This window comes from Peromyscus californicus, unplaced genomic scaffold (assembly GCF_007827085.1).
Source record: "Peromyscus californicus insignis strain IS unplaced genomic scaffold, ASM782708v3 Scaffold_14__1_contigs__length_90479793_seg_2, whole genome shotgun sequence".
In the NCBI taxonomy this organism is placed as follows: Eukaryota; Metazoa; Chordata; class Mammalia; order Rodentia; family Cricetidae; genus Peromyscus; species Peromyscus californicus.
The window spans coordinates 48713406-48735596 of NW_026294436.1; the positions used below are offsets into that span (position 1 = coordinate 48713406).

At 38.6% G+C, this 22191-nt stretch overlaps 1 long non-coding RNA gene across 1 annotated transcript in view; it reads left to right on the top strand.

Moving 5' to 3' along the window:
- The first annotated feature begins 1695 nt into the window (after nt 1-1695).
- LOC128109892 (uncharacterized) overlaps nt 1696-22191 on the top strand; it is a 34971-nt gene continuing 14475 nt past the window's right edge. The window contains exon 1 of the long non-coding RNA XR_008217948.1: nt 1696-1835. This is a non-coding gene — a long non-coding RNA (uncharacterized LOC128109892). The remainder of the gene's footprint in view (nt 1836-22191) is intronic.

The following is a 22191-nucleotide window of genomic DNA, read 5'->3' on the forward strand; positions in this document are numbered from 1 at the left end:
GGTTAAAGGGACCACAAAATGTACACTTAGCTGTAAGTCAGAAGCCACCTGACCATGCTCCCCCTCATCGTTCCCTTATTCTGTGTTTGAAAGCTGTTGGTTCTCAGGTTGTAACAGGGATGTACATCTCAGATAGGAGCCTCAGCATCCAGGAGGCAGCTGCCTGTTCTTGCACAGAGGGGAGACCTATTATCATGACTGCCTCTGCACTGGCCTGGTGAAATGTGTTCTTTTGGAGATAATAGCTACAATTGAGAAATAAATCTGTACTTCCACAAGTTGAGGAAGAATTTGAGCTACTGCTCCCTGATGCCGCACGGGAGCTAATAAAAACCTTGAACCCATTATTCATACATCAGAACAAAGAGGGCTTTATTGAAGATCAAATAAAAAGTATAACTACTGAGTCAGGCAGCACTTGAAGTGAGGATTCCAGAATCCTTTATGGCCCATATTGCTTTTAATGATATTGGAGATTAAAGCTCAGAAAGAATCAGCTTATACAAAAATGATGGGCCTGATTTCTCTGTATTTGCTGTTCTGGGTATCCACGGTTACCTGCTCTATCATCAGTGTCCTTCTCATGTCTGTTTATTTGTAACCATCAAAATGTGGACTTTAAAAAACAACTCCTCAGCTGTGGCATTCAGGATGCATGCCCACTCTCCCTAGGAAGTAAAGAAATCTGCCTTGCCCACAGTGTGTTCACTGCAAGGAGAGAAAAATAAACTGGTATTTGTAAAGTGATTTGTGTTGCAAGATTGATAATTGAATATTCCACTTCTCAGGTCTTAAAAAAAGGGAAAAGCAATTTCTACAATTTCTATAATTGTCCCATTCTCCTAGTTTTTCTATGTGTAGGACCAAAGGAAAGTTTAAACTAATATTTCGGCCGGGCGGTGGTGGCGCATGCCTTTAATCCCAGCACTCGGGAGGCAGAGCCAGGCGGATCTCTGTGAGTTCAAGGCCAGCCTGGGCTACCAAGTAAGTTCCAGGAAAGGCACAAAACTACACAGAGAAACCCTGTCTCAAAAAAAAAAAACCCAAAAACTAATATTTCATGGTACCTCAGACTCCTAGACATTGAAGTCTTTCAAAGGTGACTTAATGTCGTGTCTGCTGTCTTCCTGGTAGTTTTTTTTCCTTGTTTGCTTTCTTCTGATTTCCTCTAGGATGGCATTTAGAATACTGTGGACGGTGTCTCAAGTCTCACAGGGACTGGGAGAATAAATCTAAGATTCGTGTATGAAAGTTCTGCATTGACTTTTGGATCCTCTGTGACAAGATGCTTTTGGGGGCTCAATCCTGGACTCCTCTTTCACAGTTTTATTGATAAAGGTGTGTTTCTATTCTCTCTTAACATTCATGCTTGTTGGTGAACCTTATCCAGACTGCTCAGTCTCTGCCAGCTGAGTTCTGCTTCCCCATACCCAGAGCTTTGTAGGTCTCCCATCTCTTCCCACAAACATGCCATGCTGGTCTAATAGCTCAGCCCAGCTGCTTTCTGGAGGAGATGAGGAAGCCATTCAAGGGATAACCCAGGACTCATAAACAAGTCAGCTCCTTCCGCCACCTTATTTTGATTCAGGATAGAGTTCCATGAGGCCACCGCTTTCTAAAGATCTGAATGGAAAGTGGGTTTTTGAAAAGACCTTGGAATTGGCAGGACACTCTGTAAGGAGGATGTCTGAGGCATCGAGGCTAAGCATTCACTCCTCCTCTCTTTCTTTTTCTTCAACCAAGTTGACTGACAGGGTAGTCTCATCCTCATCTATGCAGACATGACTTACATTTTGCGAAGTTTCTCTACAATTGGATATCTGATATTGAAATTAGTAAGTCCTAATTCTTAATTATTTATAGGGCTTTAAAAATTAGAAATGAGTTTTGTCTTTCCCAATACTTGCCTTCTAGAATGCTATCATAAAAACTATTCTAAGTCCATCCCATGTTTAGTCAGTTGTTATCAGCCGCTTTCTTTTCTGTGTTTACTTTCCACCTTCATGCAGATGTTTATTTCTGAATAACTAGAGTTACATGTACATAAGTTTTTAAAAAGTGTGTATTTTAGGATTTACTATATTTGATCTATTTATCATATCTTATATTTAAAATTGCATATGCAGATTTATATTTTATTTGCTATTGTTTTTGCATTTTATGTGTGTGTATGTGCATGTTGTACATATTCAGGTGCACGTGTGTGCATGGAGTCCAGAGGACAACCTTAGCTGTCTCCCTTAGGAATGTCATTCACTTCCTTTGAGACAGGGTCTATTATTAGCTCAGTGCTCACCAACTTAGCTAAACTGACTGATCAGCTAGTCTCAGGAATTCTCTGGTTTCTGGACTCTGCCAACCAGAATGCTGTTATATCTTCATGTGAGTTCTGGTGATCAATCTCAGGTTCTCATGCTTGTAGGACAAGCACTTCACAGACTGACACATTCTCCCTACTTCTATTATAATTTAAAAATACATCATCTTATTGTAAGTTTATAAGTCACAATGGAAACAGCAAAAAAAAGGAGCATAGACAACCAGAAGTAGAGTTAACTGAATTGCTGCAATTGTTTTCTCTTTGATAATCTGGAAGATACACAAATACACAAAGTTCCTTCCTGTTAGGACTTCTTAGAGCTTTCAATGACAGAACACAGATTTCTCATACAAATGTCTGAGATGCGGACTCTATTTTAAGAAGTCGTGAAAATTTAAGCCAGGCATAGTGACACAGCTACTCAGTGGCTGAGGGAGGAGATCACGAATTCAAAGATTGTCTAGATTACAGAGTGAATTGTAGGCCAGCCTGGACAAATTAATAAGACTCTGTCTCAAAATAAAAAGTTAGAGGAAGCTAGGTATATAGCTTAGTGATTGAATGTTTACCTAACATTCGTGAGGCCCCGAGTTCAATCTCTAGCAACACACACACACACACACACACACACACACACACACACACACACTGAAGAAAAATGAGATGGCATATGACAGCAAAATCTGTCAACTGATGAAGAGCCTTTAGGCATTGCAGAAAAACAAACAAAACAAAAACCAAAAAATCAATTGCTCTATCATCCTAAAATCAATAGAAATCAAATATTGTTGCGATCATTGAATATTTTGGAACGTATTTGGGAGAACAACAATAACAAATAAATAGCCTAGGAACAAAGGGCCTGACATGCAGGTAATGAACCTTAGTGACTGCATACATCTTACCATGCCGATAAGAACATTCTGCACTTTCTCATAGGAGCATCAAGTCAACTCAACTTATATATAGGCTTCTGAAAGAAGAGTGACTCACAAAATTGAACGGGAAAATATTGTTGCATTAATAAAGGTTACAACCCTAAATTCTCTTTAATGCTAATGGTAATGTCCGGGTATAGAAAAGAAAATCAGTATTGCCAAATCTTATAGGTGATTAACCTCAAATTTGTAATACATGAATTTAATTTAATTAAAAAGTTAAACATTTTACTGTCTTCCTCCCAAAGAAACTAACACAAAGGTCTTTTTTTTTTCATTTAGTTTTAGTTGCACACAGACAACATGCACTATAGTGTTATTTGGTTTGAGTTTGGCTGCCTCTGTTTAATAAGGCAAGGCTGGACTATCTTATTAGTGAATGGGTAGCATTGTGCTATGGAAAAATAGATAATTCACACACTATCGAAAGTATTCTATTTGCTTCTGTGATTGGTTAATTACAGGATTCAGGTCTCCTAAATGTCCACCATATGCTCTATTTCTACATCCCTTTTTGTTGTGTTTTGAATGGCTTTCTTAGATCTATTTCTAACTTAATAATTATCTCTTTAGCAGGACCTGATCTTTTGTTTAATCCACCTAGTCAATTATTTTATTTCAATGGCCATCTATATTGATTTTTTTAATACTCTTCCTACTTTTACTTAATGATTTTCAATGCACACTTTATTTTTATATTTTGAATGTATTTACTTAATATCTTTAAGACTAACATTATCATTACTTAAGGTAAAAGTTTTACTATTTGCGGATTCAGTCACTTTCTCTTAAGATAGTTTAATTGTGACATTTGTGATTTTTAATGATTAACTGTAAAAATAATCATGAAAATTAAAAAAATAAAGGCTAAAAATTTAAAGAAAATTATGCAGAAAATAGAGCATGGATTTAAATAATTTTAAGAACTTTGTGTCAGTTTCTTTGGGAGGAAGATAGTAGAGTGTTTAATTTTTAACTTTTTAATTAAGTTAAATTAATGTATTGTAAGTTTGAGGTGAACCATTAAAAAGTATAAATTGAATACACAACCTAAAAACTACTAAAAGAAAATAAACATTAATAAAAATCAACAAAATTGATAGAGATGTGGGAATACAATCATAGAGAGATGCACAATAAATATAAAACATGAAACCAAATACGTCAATACTCACAGTACTTGATACACACAGATTAAGATCATCATTAAAAGTCAAAACTGGTTAGAAAATATTTGAAAGAAAAATGCAGTATTGTAAAACCAACAAATAATACATTTAAAGCAAAACAATACCAACAGACTGAAAAATAAGAGAGCAGATATTAATAATGGAAAGGATTAAAACTGGTTAGTCAGCTCCTGGATATAACTCAGTTGGTAGGATCCTTGCCTGGTATGTACAAAGTTCTGGGTTCAGTCTCCAGCAGCATGTATACTAAGCCTGTTGGAACATACCTATAGCCCCAGGACTATGGAGTAGAGGAAGGAGGATAAGGTTTCAAAGTCATTTCATTTATGAAGTGGGTTCAAGGCCAGCCTGTTCCACATGAGGCTGTCTGAAAAGACAAACAAACAAGCAAACCAACTTTAGTCATATGATAGAATGCAACATGGCAGCTAAGAGGCTAGGAATAAATGGTCTCTCCCTAAGTTATCTATATAACTACATCAATCAACATATCTTTTGAAAATAATCCTAAATATAAAAGATATAGATGAATTTATCAGCATGGTAGTATCTTCAGGGTGCTTAGAATAAATGTAAAGCATTACTAAGTGTTGTTTGTGGGTATAGGCTTCAGATATTTTAAACTACAAAGAATTGACAGGTTCATAGATAGTTCATTGTAATGACTGACTTGTTTTATTCTGCCAAAAAGAATGAAAGAGTGAAAAACACAATAACAAATACAGTAGTTAATAATTAATAAGTATAGGTCCATTTAAATAACACATCCTGTGTACCAAACATATATATGATAGATGACAGATAGATAGCTGGATAGGTAATAGCTAGTAAGATTGATAGATAATGACAGATAAGTAGGTTATAAATAGATAGATGATAGTTAGACCAATAAATGTTTTCCTCCCTAGAAATGCAACATAAACTATATTTACAACAAATTCATATTCTTATTGCTTTTACTGTTAAGCAAGGAAGAACAGCAATCAACTTCTTCTAAATAGCTAGAAATCTTTAAAGTAAAAGGAGCTAAAATACAAAAGAATTAGAGATCTACAAAACAGAATTTGAGAATTTATAAGAAGGAATAAGTAAACCCAATTTAGTTTCATTAAAGAACAATATATAAAACACTAATCTGCTATTTTTTGTTTTAAAGATTTATTTATTTTAGTTTCTGTGTATGAATATTTTGCCTGGATATATGTCTGTGTACGGCATGGTGCCTGGTATCAGTGGAGGTCAGAAGAGGGCATCTGATCTGCTGGAGCTGGAGTAGAGAATGGTTGTGAGCATACTGTGGGTGCTAGAAACTGAAACTCTGTCTTTTGCAAGAGCAGCAAGTGCTCTTAACCAGGGATTCTTCTTTGCAGCCCTAACCTGCATTATTTAATACTATTAGTAACTGTAACTATAAAAAGGAACAATTACAAGAAAGACTAAGTTCATGGACACCTTTAACCTAAGGCAAAGATCTTGATGCATTTCAACCGCCTGACCCACTGAAATGCTTAAATTGTAAGTGGTCTTTCCTTTCTATTTCATTAAATCTAAGAAAAAGCACTGATGGTCTCTGCCCACTACCTCTGAACTAGAGACATTATTGGCTCTTATACTACTTGATCTTGGGAAATTGACCTATCGTGGTAGAAGTGCAGGGAGCAGTGTGCCTTCATTCCCTACACTCGCGATGTTACTCCCTCACCTCCCTACTCTACAGTTACCAGAGGACAGTCTCTAGCATGCAGGGAAGCAGAGGACAGCTTGCTGCAGGTGCAGAGAAGTGTCTGTTTAATCATCTCCTCCACGCTGAGAGTCTGGCCACTGCTGTTTGTCACTGCTCAGCTAGTAGGGAATGTCTTGAGAGCACCGCAGATTTCTGTTCCACAGTCACTCTTCTAAGGAGCAGAAAGCAAGTGCTATAACAACAGCTGTGTAGATGTTTGTTTTCTTTGGGGCTGAAAGAAGAGAAAAAAACAAAAAAGTCTAAATCACAGTTTTTTTCCTTGTTTATATAAGGGGTTACAAAGGTGGGTGCACACGTTTTCTTTCAAAATAAAGCTCTGCATTTCCATATCAGTAGTTCATATTTAATCACTTATATTTCATTTTTAAAAGTATATTGGCTTATTACTCTGCTTACCACTTCTGATCTGGAAGCACTGGGAGTTCAAACTCAGGTCCTCATGGCCACAGAACAAGCCCTCTGTCCAACTGAAATTATCCTTCAAGTTGATGGAATTCATAGCTAGCAGATCTTCTGCAAGAAATGTCAAGAGAAATTCATCAAAAAGAAGGAAAATAATATGCCTGAAATTTGAGTCCTATGCAATGTAAGAAAGGACTAGAGAAAGAATAGATGAAGGTAGAAACATGTCACTGACTATAGGAACTATTCAAAAGATGAGCTTATATGTATGTTTTAAATCACTAACTGTTCATAGTCGTGAATAGTAATGACAAAATTTTCTGGTTTTTCTGTATAGCCTTTGCTTCCTGAAATTTGCTCTGTAGACCAGGTTGGCCTAGAACTCACAGAGATACGCCTGCCTCTGCCTCCCTAGTGCTGGGATTAAAGGCGTGTGTCACCAACAGCCGACTAATTTTCTATTCTTTTTAAGGATTTATATCTTCTATTTTTATGTATACATATATGATGTATTTATATATATAATACATATATACATATGTGTGTGTCTGTGTGCACATATATATAGTGCAAGAGGTGCTGGAGGCCAGAAGAGCATATCAGGTCCTCTGGAGCTAGAGTTCTAGGAGGCTGTGAGATATAAGAGATATGTGCTGAAAACTGAACTGAACTTGGATCCTCTGCAAGAGCAGTACATAAGCTATTAACTACTAAGCCATTTCTCCAGCCTCAGGATTTTCTTACTTAAAATATCATTCTGTTATCAACAACATAGATAATTCCTAGTGATTTAATAAGTTCAATTTATTTATTCAACAAATAAGAATTAAACAGAATTACTAAATATCAAACCTTGCTACTATAAAGAAGGGGTAAAATTACTGTTTTCCCAAAAGAAGCACACAGTTTAATTAATGTAAAGAAATACTACTTTAAAATTAACAATATGTAAGATAAGAAGAGGTATGTGTATAACTACGTGGGGCTCTCCAGGAAGCACATGGATTTATCTAGAGATGCCAGGAAAGGCTCACTGAGGTAGACACATAAAGGAGAAAAAGAGTTCACAAAGAGATGTCAACCGTATGTTCAAATGTATGGGAAGGCATTACTGAGGATGCAATGTGATTTGGTTTCCCTAGACCTCAGTGTGAATGGGGCTCACACAGCGCTATCAAGAGGAGAATCCTTGTATGCTTGGCAGAGTGATTGTTTTGGTTGGTTTGCTTTTGTTTTTCTATAGGTAAAGGAGGTTCATTGGCTAATATATAAATATGATAAAGGCATAGATAGCATTTATTGACTGTCACCACACCTCAGGGTCTTTTCTAAATGATTCTTTTTTTTTTTTTTTTTTTTTTTTTTTACCTTTTTAGAGCTTTATTTGGGGGGGGGGAGAGACAGAGAAAGACAGAGAGAGGGAGAGAGAGAAAGAGAGAGAGACGGGGGGGGGGTAAATGATTCTTATATAGTCGTTCATTTAACCCACCAAAGTCACAGTAAGACATGGTATGATTAAGTTTTCTGGCTAAGGTCATGCAGCTGGGCAGGATATAGCATAGTAGAACTTGTGGATAGAATTATTCCTCTGCTAGTCATGTAGAAAATGAAGTGTTTGGTGATAAGGCAATGGTCACAGTGTTGGAAGAACAGAGTATACATTCAGAAAGTAGAAATGACAAAATCGATGATTGATTGGCTTATGCCAGGGCCAGGAAAGCAAAATCTAGAAAGATTCTGAGATTACAACTTGGGAAAATAAAGAATATGATTACTGTACTCCCAAACCAGACCACACTGGGAGGGAAATTGTTCTAAGATGTCTTTACTCATTCATTTATTCATTCAGTCATGTATTCAGTCAGTACTGACTACTTGCCAGGATTCAGGTGATCTGTTAAATGTTGGATATCCAGTTCTGAACCAAACAGACTAAGCTCCCAATTCAAAATCTAAAAGCAAATTCAGTTTTGAAAATGTTAAGGAATCTATCGTTCATCAAGGTAGATATTACTTTTTATGTTTTAATTAGCATGTATGAATTATACATGGCATTGGGCTTCATTATGACATTTTCATTGGTGGACATAATAAATTTTGATCATATTCATGCCAACGACACTCTGGCACAGCTCTATCTTCTTCCCAGTCATTCTTCCTCCTTTTCTGTCTTTTGTGTGTATGACTCAATGAATTGCACTAGGGTTGGCTGAAAGGCATGGGTGGGAGTTTAATATATAGAAGCATGGGTACCTCACCAGTGGCTATCCCACTGAAGAAAATGTCTCTCCTTCCCTCAGCCACCACCAAAGCACCTGTAGATCCCCAGGGAGAGGTGAAGCCTTGCAAGCTCTTCCCCTCTCACTGCCATTAACTCTCTATAGAGACATTTCTAAGAGAAATTTAAACAAGATTAAAGAAATTTAAATCCTCCTCAGCCCATTGATTACCTAACGTTTACTTGATACTTATCCTTTTTCTAGACCTTCATGTTTTCCAGTCAGATCAAGAAATAAGTCTTGGACTTGACTCACCTTCATTCTGTTCTAGGGAAGTTAACTTTCATAGAAAGTGGCAGGGTGACCCCCAAACTCTAATCAGCAAGCCACCCTTGGACAGAAGGGAAATTATATTCCCCCCAATAAGACTATGTATCTAGTTTCCAAAGAAATATGAATTAGAAGTAGACGCAGGAAAGACATCAGCATATAGGAGATAGAATAACCCACTCACATGAAGGATACTGAGAAGAACAGGAGGCTAGGGATGACATTTAAAGTACCATCAATAGGAGACATCCTATAGGAGACAGAAAGGAAATCTGACAGTTGTCATGCAAAGCACTAAAGAATAATATCACAGGTGTCCAAGAAGAGAGTCATATATACAGAAAATTAATACTAATTTTTTTTTTTTTTGGTTTTTTGAGACAAGGTTTCTCTGTGTAGCTTTGCGCCTCTCCTGGAACTCACTTGGTAGCCCAGGCTGGCCTCAAACTCACAGAGATCCGCCTGGCTCTGCCTCCCAAGTGCTGGGATTAAAGACATGCGCCACCACCGCCCGGCCTAATACGAATTTTAAAAATGAATAAATAAAGCTGGTTTTAGAAGATGACTTAAGGATGAACAAAAAAATATTGGCTCATTTGTGTTGATCCTCCATTCATTCATGGATGAATGATCTTTGCTGGAGACTCTGGTGTTGATAGACAACAGGTCCTCTGATACAATAGCATGTTTGTTATACAGTACTTTTGGCCTAATGGGTATCATTATGTTGGTCAATTTGATAAAGTGTTCTTTGTGACAAATTCTTAAAATCTGAAGTCTTGGAAACATACCCACTGAAGTCTTCTGCTGGTGAATTTGTTTTGTCTGTCTTAAGCTGTGTGAGTAGCTGAAAAAGCAAGGAAGTTCTCCTTCTTTAGATACTCCAAACATTGGGGTGGAATTTAACGTGTGGCAAATCCACCTAATCATCATCTTGGTAATAATCTTAGAGGTGTAGCAGGAATCTTAAATGGTCTTATTCACAAAATCAAACCTGAGGCCAGTTATTGGGGTGAATACTGGAAGACCAGAGAGACAGAACAAGCCATAGCTAACCTCACCTGGCCAACTTCTCAGCTGATCTTGTTTCCTCAGACTGGAAGCCTCTGTGTCCTCATATCCAAATGGCTCTCAGCTGAACTGTGCTGCTCCAAACCTAAAAGCTTAACTAGCCAAATGCTTCTAGTTTCTGGTCTTCATGCCTTATATATCTTTCCTTTCTACCATCACTCCCTGGGATTAAAGGCTCACTTTCTGGGATTAAAGACATGAGTCACCATGCTTGGCTGTATCCTTGAACAGATGGATTTCTGCCTCTGGAATGCTAGGATTAAAGGCGTGTGCTACCACTGCCTATCCTAAGTATCTAGTGGCTTTTCTGTTCTCTGACCCCAGAGAAGTTTATTAGGGTACACAACATTTTGGGGAACACAATACCACCACATAGAGGTGTGATTTATCCAGTCTTTGAATTGTCATGCCCATTGTCCAGTTGTCCTTTGATAGCTGGCAGAGCTGTTCCTGCTTTACTATGTGTGGAACTCAAGATGGAGGGTCCGAGAGTGACTTGAACAGCTGAAGGACACAGTCATTTATAGGCTTGCTACATGTCTGCAATTAATCAGGCATAAAGGGAAGGCAGGAATCAGGGGAGCTATCTGCTAGAAGTACATGTGACTATATGACCTACATGCAGCCATGGGACCTTCCCATGTGACTTGCCTTAGATCATATTGGCCTCTGGGTAGCTGGGCCTTTAAATCTGATGGTTTGAGACACCACAGATAAGTGCTCTCAGGAAATAAAGTGGACTTTGCATTATCTTGCCTCAGCAATAACTCAGCATCATAAATTACCTGCCTTAGGGTTTCTAATGTTCTAATAGTAATCATGACCAAAAATAACTTGGGGAGAACAAGGTTTATTTCACTTTACAGCTAATAAGTCCATCACTTAAGGAAGCCAGGGCAGGAACTTAGTAGGAACCTAGAGGCAGGAACTAGAGCAGCCATGGGAGAATGCTGCTTACTGACTTACTGAACCTATTTTCTTACACCATCCAGGATCCCCTGCCCAAGGGTAGCTCCATCTACAATGGATTGGACCAGCCAATGTCAATCATTAACCTTGCCTACAGGCCAACCTAGTAGGCCATTTTCTCAGTTGAGGTTACCTCTTTGCAAATGACTCTGGCTAGCATAAAGTTCAAATAAAGTTAGCCAGCATGTTACCCAAACCAAGGAACAGAGCCGAGATCTGACCTATTTATGAGAGAATCACGTTTTAAAAGAACTGCACTTCTCAGTGGTATGGTGCAAGTGAAATAACTAAAAGTTTACTAGGATTGGTTATCTGTATATTGCCATTTAAAAGGGAATAGAAGTGCACTGGAAACCAAGTGTGCTAGAGTCCGATTCCCAAAGACTGGAGGTTTTGCAAAGAGCATTATCTGGGCCCATCCATGCACTGAAAATACAGTAACAATGGAATTTTTAAAAGGCTTTTAATAAAGTTTGAAGTCTGGCAGGATGATAGAGAATAGAGAAAAGTGATAGAGAAGCAATAGAAAAGATGGATGAAATGATTAAGGACAGAGATAGACACAATGAAAGCAACCCAGATTGGTGAGATTTTGCACTTGATAGGAACTTCCATAGCAGAGCAAAAGATACAGCTTTCCAAAAGAGTGAGAGCATGGGAAGCAAGTCACATGCTGTCTAAAAGCACCATGAAGAAAAAAAATAGAAAGGATGATGAAACTTACTTGCTAGACAACATTTTTTAGGAGTCACAGAACATTAAACTGTAATATCCAAATTCAAATATTATATGAATGATTGAATTGAGGGGAAGGAGGGAGGGAAGGAGGGAAGAAGGAAAGGAGGGAGGAAGGGAGGGGGGAGGGAGGAAGGGAGGGGGGAGGGAGGAAGGGAGGGGGGAGGGAGGGAGAGAGAGAGAGAATGGAAGAAAGAAAGGATGGAAGGAAGAAAGGAAGGAAGAAAAAGCACTACCTGTTTTTTCCAGAGGTCTCTGGTTCGATTCCCAGTACCCACATGATTGCTCACAAGTGCATGTAACTCCAGTTCCAAGAGATATGACACCCTCTTCTGGCCTCTGCAAGCACCAGGCTCTCATGTGGTGCACAAACACACCCGAAGGCAAGATATCTATTTCATATACAAATTAAAAATAAGAAAGAATGGAGTTGAGAAAAAAGTAAGGTGAAGGAGCTAAAATATGTGTTTCTTATTGATGCTGTGTGGTGGGTAGGACTGACAAATGCAGCATGTGTGTGTGTGTGTGTGTGTGTATGTGTGTGTGTGTATGTGTGTGTGTATATATGTGTGTGTATATATATATATATATATATATATATTCAAAAATACAAAGAAAAAATATAAGAAAAAGAAAAATATACTTGCAGTTCCTTCTTTCATCTGAGTTTCAATCTTGCCCTATTCTATGTTGTGTTGATATACGGCTTATCATTATTATTGTTATTATTTTGTTTGATGCAGGAAAAAATAGTCTGGGTAAGATCAGAGAAAATGGCTCAGTTGTTGTACAGAACACAGAAATTAGGAACTTCGTGATGTTCTAAAAGTATTTAGTGCCTCATTCATACTGCTCAAAAGAATCCTAGAATATAGGTTATTAGTTCATCACATAGTCTGGTAGACAACACAAGGACACTAGGACAAAGCTCTCTGAGACTCCGAGAAAAGGGTTCAGATTTTTACCTGGGTTACTCTAACACCTTGGCAAAGAATAGGCTAGCTAAGACTAGAATGTGCAGCTGCTTAAATGCTGAGTCAGCTCTCACAGCGGGGAAGAGGAATTCCTCCTTGCCCTGTCATATTCCTCATGCTTCGTCACAAGACTAGTGATAATCGGAACATATCTTCAAAGAAGGTTTTGTTCAAGATATTGCTACCAAAGTTGTTTTCTTCTTGGCAACAGCATAGACCAAGCGTGATTCTGAATAAGCTCCGTACTTTGGCTGGGCATGCTGAACCCTGTTTCTGCCATGCACATTGGAATCTATAACTGGCAATGGTTTCCATATATATATATATATATATATATATATATATATACATATGTAAGTTCCCTTCCTGTCTTGGACATTGCATTGCCCCATGACCTTTGCCAAGTCACTCCCTTCTGCTCCACTATAACATAAGGTTGTAATTACAATGATTTCCCTCTCAGAAATGCGATGAGAAGCTATTCATAACAAAGATTGTCAAAATTGCAAACATCATGAGAAGCAGATATTAAATGTATAAAAAGGTCTAAATTGAATATTCATTTCCTCTTTGGCTCCACGAATTCTTAAAATTTATATGTAAAGACTAGAGTCGAAAGAATGCCTGATTAGGCCCTTCTGTTAATGCTATTCATGAATTAAACATGTATTTGGCCCCAAATGTGACCTTGATTTTCAGATAAATAAATTTTGCACAGGGGAACATTATCTTTTCACTGTTCTCTCACTAGGCACATGTCCTTCTTTTTTTCCCAAGAAAACTGAGGTCACTTATTTGATTTTAAATTGGCAATGCAATCTTGCTCAGTGCCAGACACATGACATATCCTAGTGGCTGTCTGGACTTGGATCTGGGATCATATTCCCTTCAACCCCCAATCTATGTTCCAAACACTTGAGTGCAGGAGGGCAGAATGCTTGAAGAGGTGAAGTCAGGCCAGGCTGGCATTCACTCTGTAGGATTCAGGGAGAGAGTCATACTTCAAAGTGGTACAAGGGAGTGATTGACAGTCCACTAGGGTTGCTCATGGTAGGTGGAAGGACAACAGGAGAGAGAGAAATTGGTACAGTTTTTCAAGTCTCGGTTTCTCTTCCATCTGTAGACTCTTTAAGCTGCCTTCATATTTGGATGTGGACATTGAAGTATTGCTGACCAACGCCAGTCACAGGAATACCCTGCTGTGCCTTTGATCTTCCCATATGACTGAATTTCCTGGATCATCATGTTACTTTCCGTGTGTGCACATATACACACGTGAATCTTCTGGCACATCTCCCAGAAGTGCTAGTTCTCGGACAAAGGGTCCATTGGTGCTTTCAGAATGTAATATTGATCACTTTGGCTTTCCTTGGCTCAGGGCCAGACACTTCGTCTTTCAGTGCACAAGATGGCTGCCAAGCCCCTGGGTTTGTCTCATTGTGACAGCCTTCGACACTACTTCCTGAAGAGCGGGGTAATTTTTTAAGAACCTTGTTTTAAAAATGAAACTCCGTGTTTTACGAACTTTGGGCAGGAATTCGGTTCTTTAACCCTTACAGGCTGCGGTACATTCTCTAGTCATTTATACAGTACTCTGCGTTGTTCAGGGAGCAGGGAAGTCAATGATGTCAATAATTCATGGAATTCTCCCTTCCCTTTGTAAAATATCTATCTAGTACCATTCTTAGTCATATTCTTAATTTATACTTCAAACTTCATGCTAACTCAAAGGATAAATATAAGAATAAGGAGAAACCTCCAACATCTATTTTTCATCCATTGTATTATCGAAATGGAAGTATCCAGTTCAGAATTGACCCTGATACCAAAGCTTGATCTTCAAAATGATTTAAAAAAAATACATTAGCATAGGGCCAAAGTACCATGGTTATCTTCAGGCAGACATCAAGAACAGGGATAGAATCTTCAGACTCTTACAAGTATCTAGAGTCCAAGGGGAAGGAGATCACCAAAGTCTCCCTTTCTCCTCCTGCCCCAAGATGCTATGTCTAGGGTCTGACCTAAGCAGACCGTGAAGTAGAGGATTCTTTCATTTTCTTGCTGCAGCCCCTTTCTGTTCCTAAGCACCATCCCCTGCTGTACACAGCTACCTTTCTTCTCAGAAGAAAGAATATTCGAGTAGTCATAAAACACTTGAGTGTGCATTTATATCATATGCAATTGTCTCATCTTCCAGACAGTAGTTTTTGGTAATGTTTTTAAAGAAGGGCCTAGCCATAAGCACATATAGTGACTTGGGGGATCCTGTGATCTAAGAGAAGGAATGGTGGAGGACCGGACTTTTAATACTGCCACAATGGGTGCTCCAATGGTGAGACCTGGTCCCTTGTTTTGTTAGGAGATAAATCAACTGCTTTCACTATCTTCTATTTTATTTGGCTTCTGAGAGATGCCCAGAGCGAATCTCTAATGCAGGACTAAAAGAAACTTAATCTGAATTCCAAGCATTCCAGCTGTAACAGAAAGAAAAGATGCTTCTAAAGCAGAGTGCTAGGGGAGCAGCCTTCTGCCCTTGCCACTTGGGCAACCTTGAGGAAGGTACCGAACCTCTCCAAGTCTCAGTACTCATTTACAGAATAAAGGAAATATTAGTTGGGGAAGGTGGGAACATGATCAAAATACATTGTATGAAAGATATTTTAAATAAAAAGGAAATATTACTTCCATCTTACGGGACTGAGATAATGGACATTAAAGTCTCAGCACAGTATGCGACAGTGGACTCTTACATTAAGCCAACTCCTTCCATTGTGTGCCCTATTGTGTGAGCAGCCTAAGGCAGACCCTGTGGAGTGCCTTTCTTAAGGACAACTTATGCAACCTAAAGGCTCAGCTGTGGTATTTTTAATAAGTTATATTCCATGGTTATGATATCACTAGGGTCAAGTTTAAACTTGCAATGACCGAACAGCTGTGAGCTTTCTGGGTGTCGGCCCCTTTGGAAGCAGAATGCTGTGACAGTCCTGGAGAAAATTGCCATGTTTGGCCTTCTGTGGGCATTCTTGTTCAAGTCTTGAATTTTCAGACAGAAAGAGCTGGTGGAATCTTGTTCACTCACTCTGAGTGGTGTATACTTCAAATCCTTTCTTTGAAAGTACATAGGTCACAAATAAATGTGTAGTGTTACTATATTCCCATGTGGCTATCCTTGGTAAGTAGCCCCAACAATATTCATGATAGTTCATATTATCTATTTTGAAACCCATCTTTCAAATTAAACATTTAAATTGATAACAATTTTAATTAGGGAGTAAAATAGTTTGAGTGCAGTAATAGGTACATGACATCACAGAACAACGAGTTTATTTGCAGAATAATAATAGCAGCCTTGAAAATCTAGACACTAATATTTTGACCCAGGAAATTATTCTCTCCTACTCTTGAGGAAACACAGTGTTTGCCATAATTGTTACACAGTGTGCCTGGTACTGTCGACTTAATCCCACACATCTTGATGTCATCTAGGAAAACTAAAAGCAGGTTGTAATTAAGAACCCTATTCAGACAGCAGTAGGGAGAAGAATCCATCAGAGTCCAGTTAACCACTAAGTAGGTTTGCAATTCAAAATCTGATTTTGGCCCTTGTCGCTCTGGCTTTGAAATCATATTTTAGCGCTCAATGTGGGCAATTATTTCTTCAGCATTATAATATTCAGACTGTTTATAAAGAACAGGACAATGAATTCATTGTTTCCCCTTCTCTGCAAGACTCTTAGAGAAGCATTGAAAATAAGAAGGAAATGAAAAAAATCAATGTTTTTAATTCATCCTCGGGCTTTAGTAGACAATGCTTTGCATTTATAAAATCTTCACATTTGCATCCTTGGGACAAAACTTCCTGCTTCTGCATTAAACAAGATCCACAGTCTGGCTGATCATGTGCCATAGAAAAGTTGCATAGCTGAGACCTCAGAAAGCAAACAAATGCACATTTTACTACTTCCACTGAAATCAATTTTAAGGGTCTAATTGTTAAAGACACCACGCTTGGTGTTTCATACTTTTTATATTGAAAATAGATTTTTTTTTCTCCACAGTCTATCCTGATTACTGTTCCCCCTCCCTCTGTTCCTCTCAGTCCCTCCTCCCTCCCCTCTGCTCCCATCCTGAGCCCTCATTTCCAAATGCTTCATCATCTGCTTCCTTTACTGAACTACTGAATGTATTCACAAAGGTTGTCTTTCTTCATTCCGTAAGATATACGTTAAATGTCCTGTGTATACTGTTTGGAAGATTTGGAACCTTGGATGTCACAAAACTAAGTGGGGGACCTGCTTGCACCTTCATGGAGCTTATTCAACAAGAAAAATGAGGGTTGCCGACCACTGTACAGTATGTCCTAGTCAGCGGTGGTCATTCATCATCCAAAGCACTACCCACTCTATAAATTCTAAACCTAGGACCCTTCTAGCTACATTCCTTCTTCAGACATATTTGATTTGGTTCATACAGTACTGTCAAACATGATTCGGAAAATCATCAGTATTATGAAGTGGAAATATATTTCTTATAGGTGTGGATCTAAGATTTTCTTTTAAAAATGGAGAAAAGTAGGCAGCACTTGAATAAAGTGCCCCGACTCTTCACAATTATTACAATTCTTCTACTGTATTCTCCCTGTTACACAATTTCTTCAATATATAATGGGAGTTTTCCAAAAAAAAAAAAAAAAAACAAGTTAACTAAAATATAGCTTCTCTTCTCTCCTCTTAATTTACCTCTTTTCTGCTCTACCAACACTGATTCACACTCACTTGTGAAGCTTTATTTAAACTCATTGATGCACACTCGGGTGTGAGGTTTTACTAAAGCTCACTGGTACACACTCCTGTGAGACCTTCCTAAAGATCACTGGTACACACTCAGGTGTGAGGTTTTGCTAAAGCTCACTGGTGCACACTCAGGTGTAAGTGACGTTCAGCTGCATGGCACCCAGAGGAGAAGCTGTGTGGAGCTGTATTCTGTGTGGTCTGGGAGAAGCTGAGATCAGAAGACCTTCCAGATGAAGACTGAAAAACAGGATCCCTGAAGGAAAATTTCCTGTTCCAAAACAGCATGGATCCTCAGAAGAAAATCAGTGTTAGTACCGATGCAGACACCTGTTCTTCTAGTCTTCATCAAGGAGCAAAGCAGGCTGGGTTCTTACTAGTGCAGGAGGAAGGGGGTGTGGATTTCAGAATCTGAAAGGATTTCACCTGCTTCCTCAGGAGTAAAGGCCTACTGCTGTCCCTTCACCTCCCCCAAACCAAGGGCCTCAACTCATTTCTAGTTATTCCAGCACCCACACTACTATCTCATGATAACAAGCAATATGCTCATGAAAAAAACATACAACACTTTGCAATGCTGCTGGAGACAGATAACAATTCATACGACAATTTATAAGAATGCAGACCAAAAGTACTTATCGTGTCTAAAGTTGTAATTTCCAACGTGAACATCTCAGTAAATGAATAGATGAATTATATGATTACCACTGAGGCTCAAACCAATGGTCTAGACTATCAAGGAAAGGTAATATCTCCAATCACATAATATCTCACACATGGAAACCACATACAAGGCGTTATACAACACACACACACTCTCCTACATTCTCCCACACATATACACTCACGCACACACACATACATAGATGCACTCACATGCACAAATACCTACCACATGGGACTTGAAAGGTATAATGCAGGAGTCATTTAAGTGAATGATGAGACGTCTAGAGGGTGCAGAGGAAGATGAAGAGACAAAAAGAAAATTATAGATTTTTGTGGAGTTTAAATAAAGGTCTAATCTTAAAGTTAAAAGGGTTGATGGGGAAGAAAACCTCCAAAGACAGATTTCTTTTTTAAAGTAAAAGATATGTTCAAATTCTTTCAAAAAACTTCATCAAAAAAGTAGTGCGAGCATTATAACGATGAGGAGCCAACAGACATATTAAAAAACAATGCTGAAATCAGGTTTACTAACCACACAAAATAGACAGTTACGATTGTCATTTTGCTGTTTTAAGCCATGGGGAAAAATGAAGGGCTTGTGTATGAAAGGAAGGCCCATTCTCCAGCTGGTGACACTACTGAGAGGTAATTGAATCCTGAGGACACTAACCTTGTCACCTGATGAGTGACTAGGCTAACAGAAGGTGAGACCTTCTCAGGTTGTAGGCCAGTGGTGGTCTGCCTTAGAAGACTACATCTTGTCCCTAGCCTCCTTTTCCTTCTGCCTTCCACCCACCACAGGTGAGATGCTCCCATTTTCCTTATTCTGCGGTTTCAGTTTTGGAGAATCTTCGAGTCTGATAGAATCCCGTTTGTTTGGTTTGGGCTTTGTTGCCTGTCATTGGTTGTCTGCTGTGGACTGGAGCGCTGATGGGGCTGCTGATACAAGGCATGTGCTGTTGTGCTTCTTTATTTGACTCTGAGTGTTCCAGAGTCTCTGTTTCATTCCCACTCTGCTCAGTGATTGTCTTCAAATGTTCCAGTGTAGTGATGGTGTTCATTCTTTTCTATTTCTCCTCTGCAAGAGAGGGGGTCACACCAGGTACTTGTAGTCAGCCCTCTTGCAGAAGGTCACTCTGTTTTGCTATTGGTAATTTATATCTTTTATTCGTCTGTCTATGGAGTTTGTATTAGCTCTATTGGTCTTCTTGGTGAATCAGCCTTTGGTTTCATTCACCCATTTTCTGTTTCATAGATTACTGCTCTAATTGTAATTGTTTCCTTTCTTCTGTTTCTTTAGGTTTCTTTGGTTCTTCCTGATCTAGCATCTTAAGGTAGGGCAGGGTCATTGTGTTAAGGACTTTCTCTCCTGCTTTGATATGGGACTATACACTTGTACATTCTTTCTTCAGGTACTGTTTCAGCCATACTTCATGTAAATTATAATATGTCAGCTCTTTTACCTTCCAGAATGATTGCAGGGATTACAGCATGTACCTCCACACCTCGCTAGAAATCAATAGTCTTAAAAAATGAGACCAAATTAAATTCTTATGAAAATATAAAATTTACTTGTATCTATTTAAGTGTTTGGTGACAATAACTATATTCATATTCTTATATAGCCACCCCCACTATTCTTCTCCATAATACTTTTACATTGTTGTTGAGGCAGTCTCTAGACCAGGCTGGTCCCAAACTCCCTAAGTAGCTGAGGTAGACCTTTAAACTTCAGATCCCCTGCCTCTACCTCCCAGGTGCTAAGTGCTGGGATTATAGGTGCACACTTCTGTGCTGGCAAATGCATGCTAGGCAAGCAATCCTGCCAGCTCCTGGGCCCTTTGTCTTCTAACTGTCTCTATCCACTAAACTACAACTTTTCATTCTCTTCCCTCAGATTCTATCCACTACTAGTGCACGACTTACTTTACTTAGCAAAATGTTCTCATTGTCTATGTCAGAATGTCATTCCTTTTTCAAGTCTGACACTATTCTATGACCATTTGACCATGTGCATAGCACATTTTTCTCATCCATGAATTTATTGATAATACTACTTGAGTTATGTTGACGTTTTTGTCTATACTGAATGTTTCTATGAAACTCTGGTTTGGGGTTCTAAGATTATTTGAGACTTTGTTTTTTCATGGACAAGTCCTCACTGTCTTGTCCACACTGGACTAGCACTTGAGAGTCTTGTCCTCAGCCTCCCAAAGGCTAGGATTACAGGCATTCGATACTCCACTTGGCAAGACTCTGATCTTACTTCTTTGAGGTCATGCCCTGTATTTATTTGTAGACACCTTCTTGCTATGATGTTCAAGCTGAACTAGAACTTAGAAGCATCCTTGTTCATCCTCCGAAATGATGTAATTATAAGCATGTGCTACTACACTTGGAAAGATACTGATCTTAATTCTTTGGGGGACACACCCCCAAAATGGAACTGTTGGATCATGTGGCAATTGTATTTTTATTAATTTTTTTAAAGTTCATCTGTTTTCCTTAGTTTTATACCATTTTACTTTTTTATGAGCAGTACATCAAGTTTCCAATTTCTCCACATACTTCTAAAACAGAGGTTCTCAACCTTCCTAATGCTGGTACCATTTAATACAGTTCTACATGTTGTGACAACCCCTAACCATAAAGTTACTTTTGTTGCTACTTTATAACTGTAATTGTGCTACTGTTATGAATAGTAATGTAAATATTTTGGGAGATAGAGGTTTCCCAAAGGGTCATAACCCACAGGTTGAGAACCACTGCTCTAACATTTGTTATTTTTCCATTTTTCTTTCTTCTTGTTCTGTTCAGTATATTAGCCACTCAGATGAGTAAGGTGGTATCTCCTTGTAGCTTCAATTTCCTTTTTGATTAGATGTTGGCATATTTTTATGTTTTCATTTGACATTTACATATATATAAATTAATGTCCCCACAAAGGTTTTTGCATGACTTTGAAATGATCTGTCTATTTTGTTGTTGAGTTTTAGAAGTTCACTGTAGATCCTGCATTAATCTGCTGTCACACATGTGATTTGTAAATATGTTCTCTTATTCACTAGGTTGCCCCTTTGCTGTTAATAGTTTCTTTAGATAATTAAAATTTCATGAAGTTCAATTTATCTACCTTAGTTGTTGTCTGTGCCTTGGTGTCATATATAAGAAATCATTACCAAATTCAACATTAGGGAAGTTCTCATCCTGTGGTTTCATCTAAAAGTTTGTTTTACATCATAGATTTAGGTTACAGAACCAGTTTAAGTTAATTTTACCATATGGATTTAGGTAAAGGTCCAATGTAGCAAGAATCTTAACAGGTCTTATTAATAAAATCAAACCTGGGGCCAGTTATTGGGGTGAATGCTGGAAGATCAGAGAAGCAGAACAAGCCAGAGCTACCTCACCTTGCCAGTTCCTCAGCTGACCCTATTTCCTCAGACTGGAAGTCTCTCAGTCCTCATCCAGAATGAATCTCAGCTGAACTGCTGCTCAAAATCCTAAAAGCTAAACCAGACCTATAGTTCCTCGTCCTCACGCCTCAAATACCTTTCTGCCTACTGCCATTACTTCCTGGGATTAAAGGCGTGAGTCCCCATGCTTGGTTGTATCCTTGAACACACAGAGATCCAGGTAGATCTCTGCCTCTGGAGTGCTAGGATTAAAGGCGTGTGCTACCCACTGCCTAACCTCTATGTTTAATATTGTGGCTGTCCTGTCCTCTGACCCCAGATAAGTTTATTAGAGTGCACAATATTTCGGGGAACACAGTACCACCACAGTCCAAATCTATTATTTTGCATGTGGATATCCAGCTCTCCCAGAACTGTTTGCTGAGGT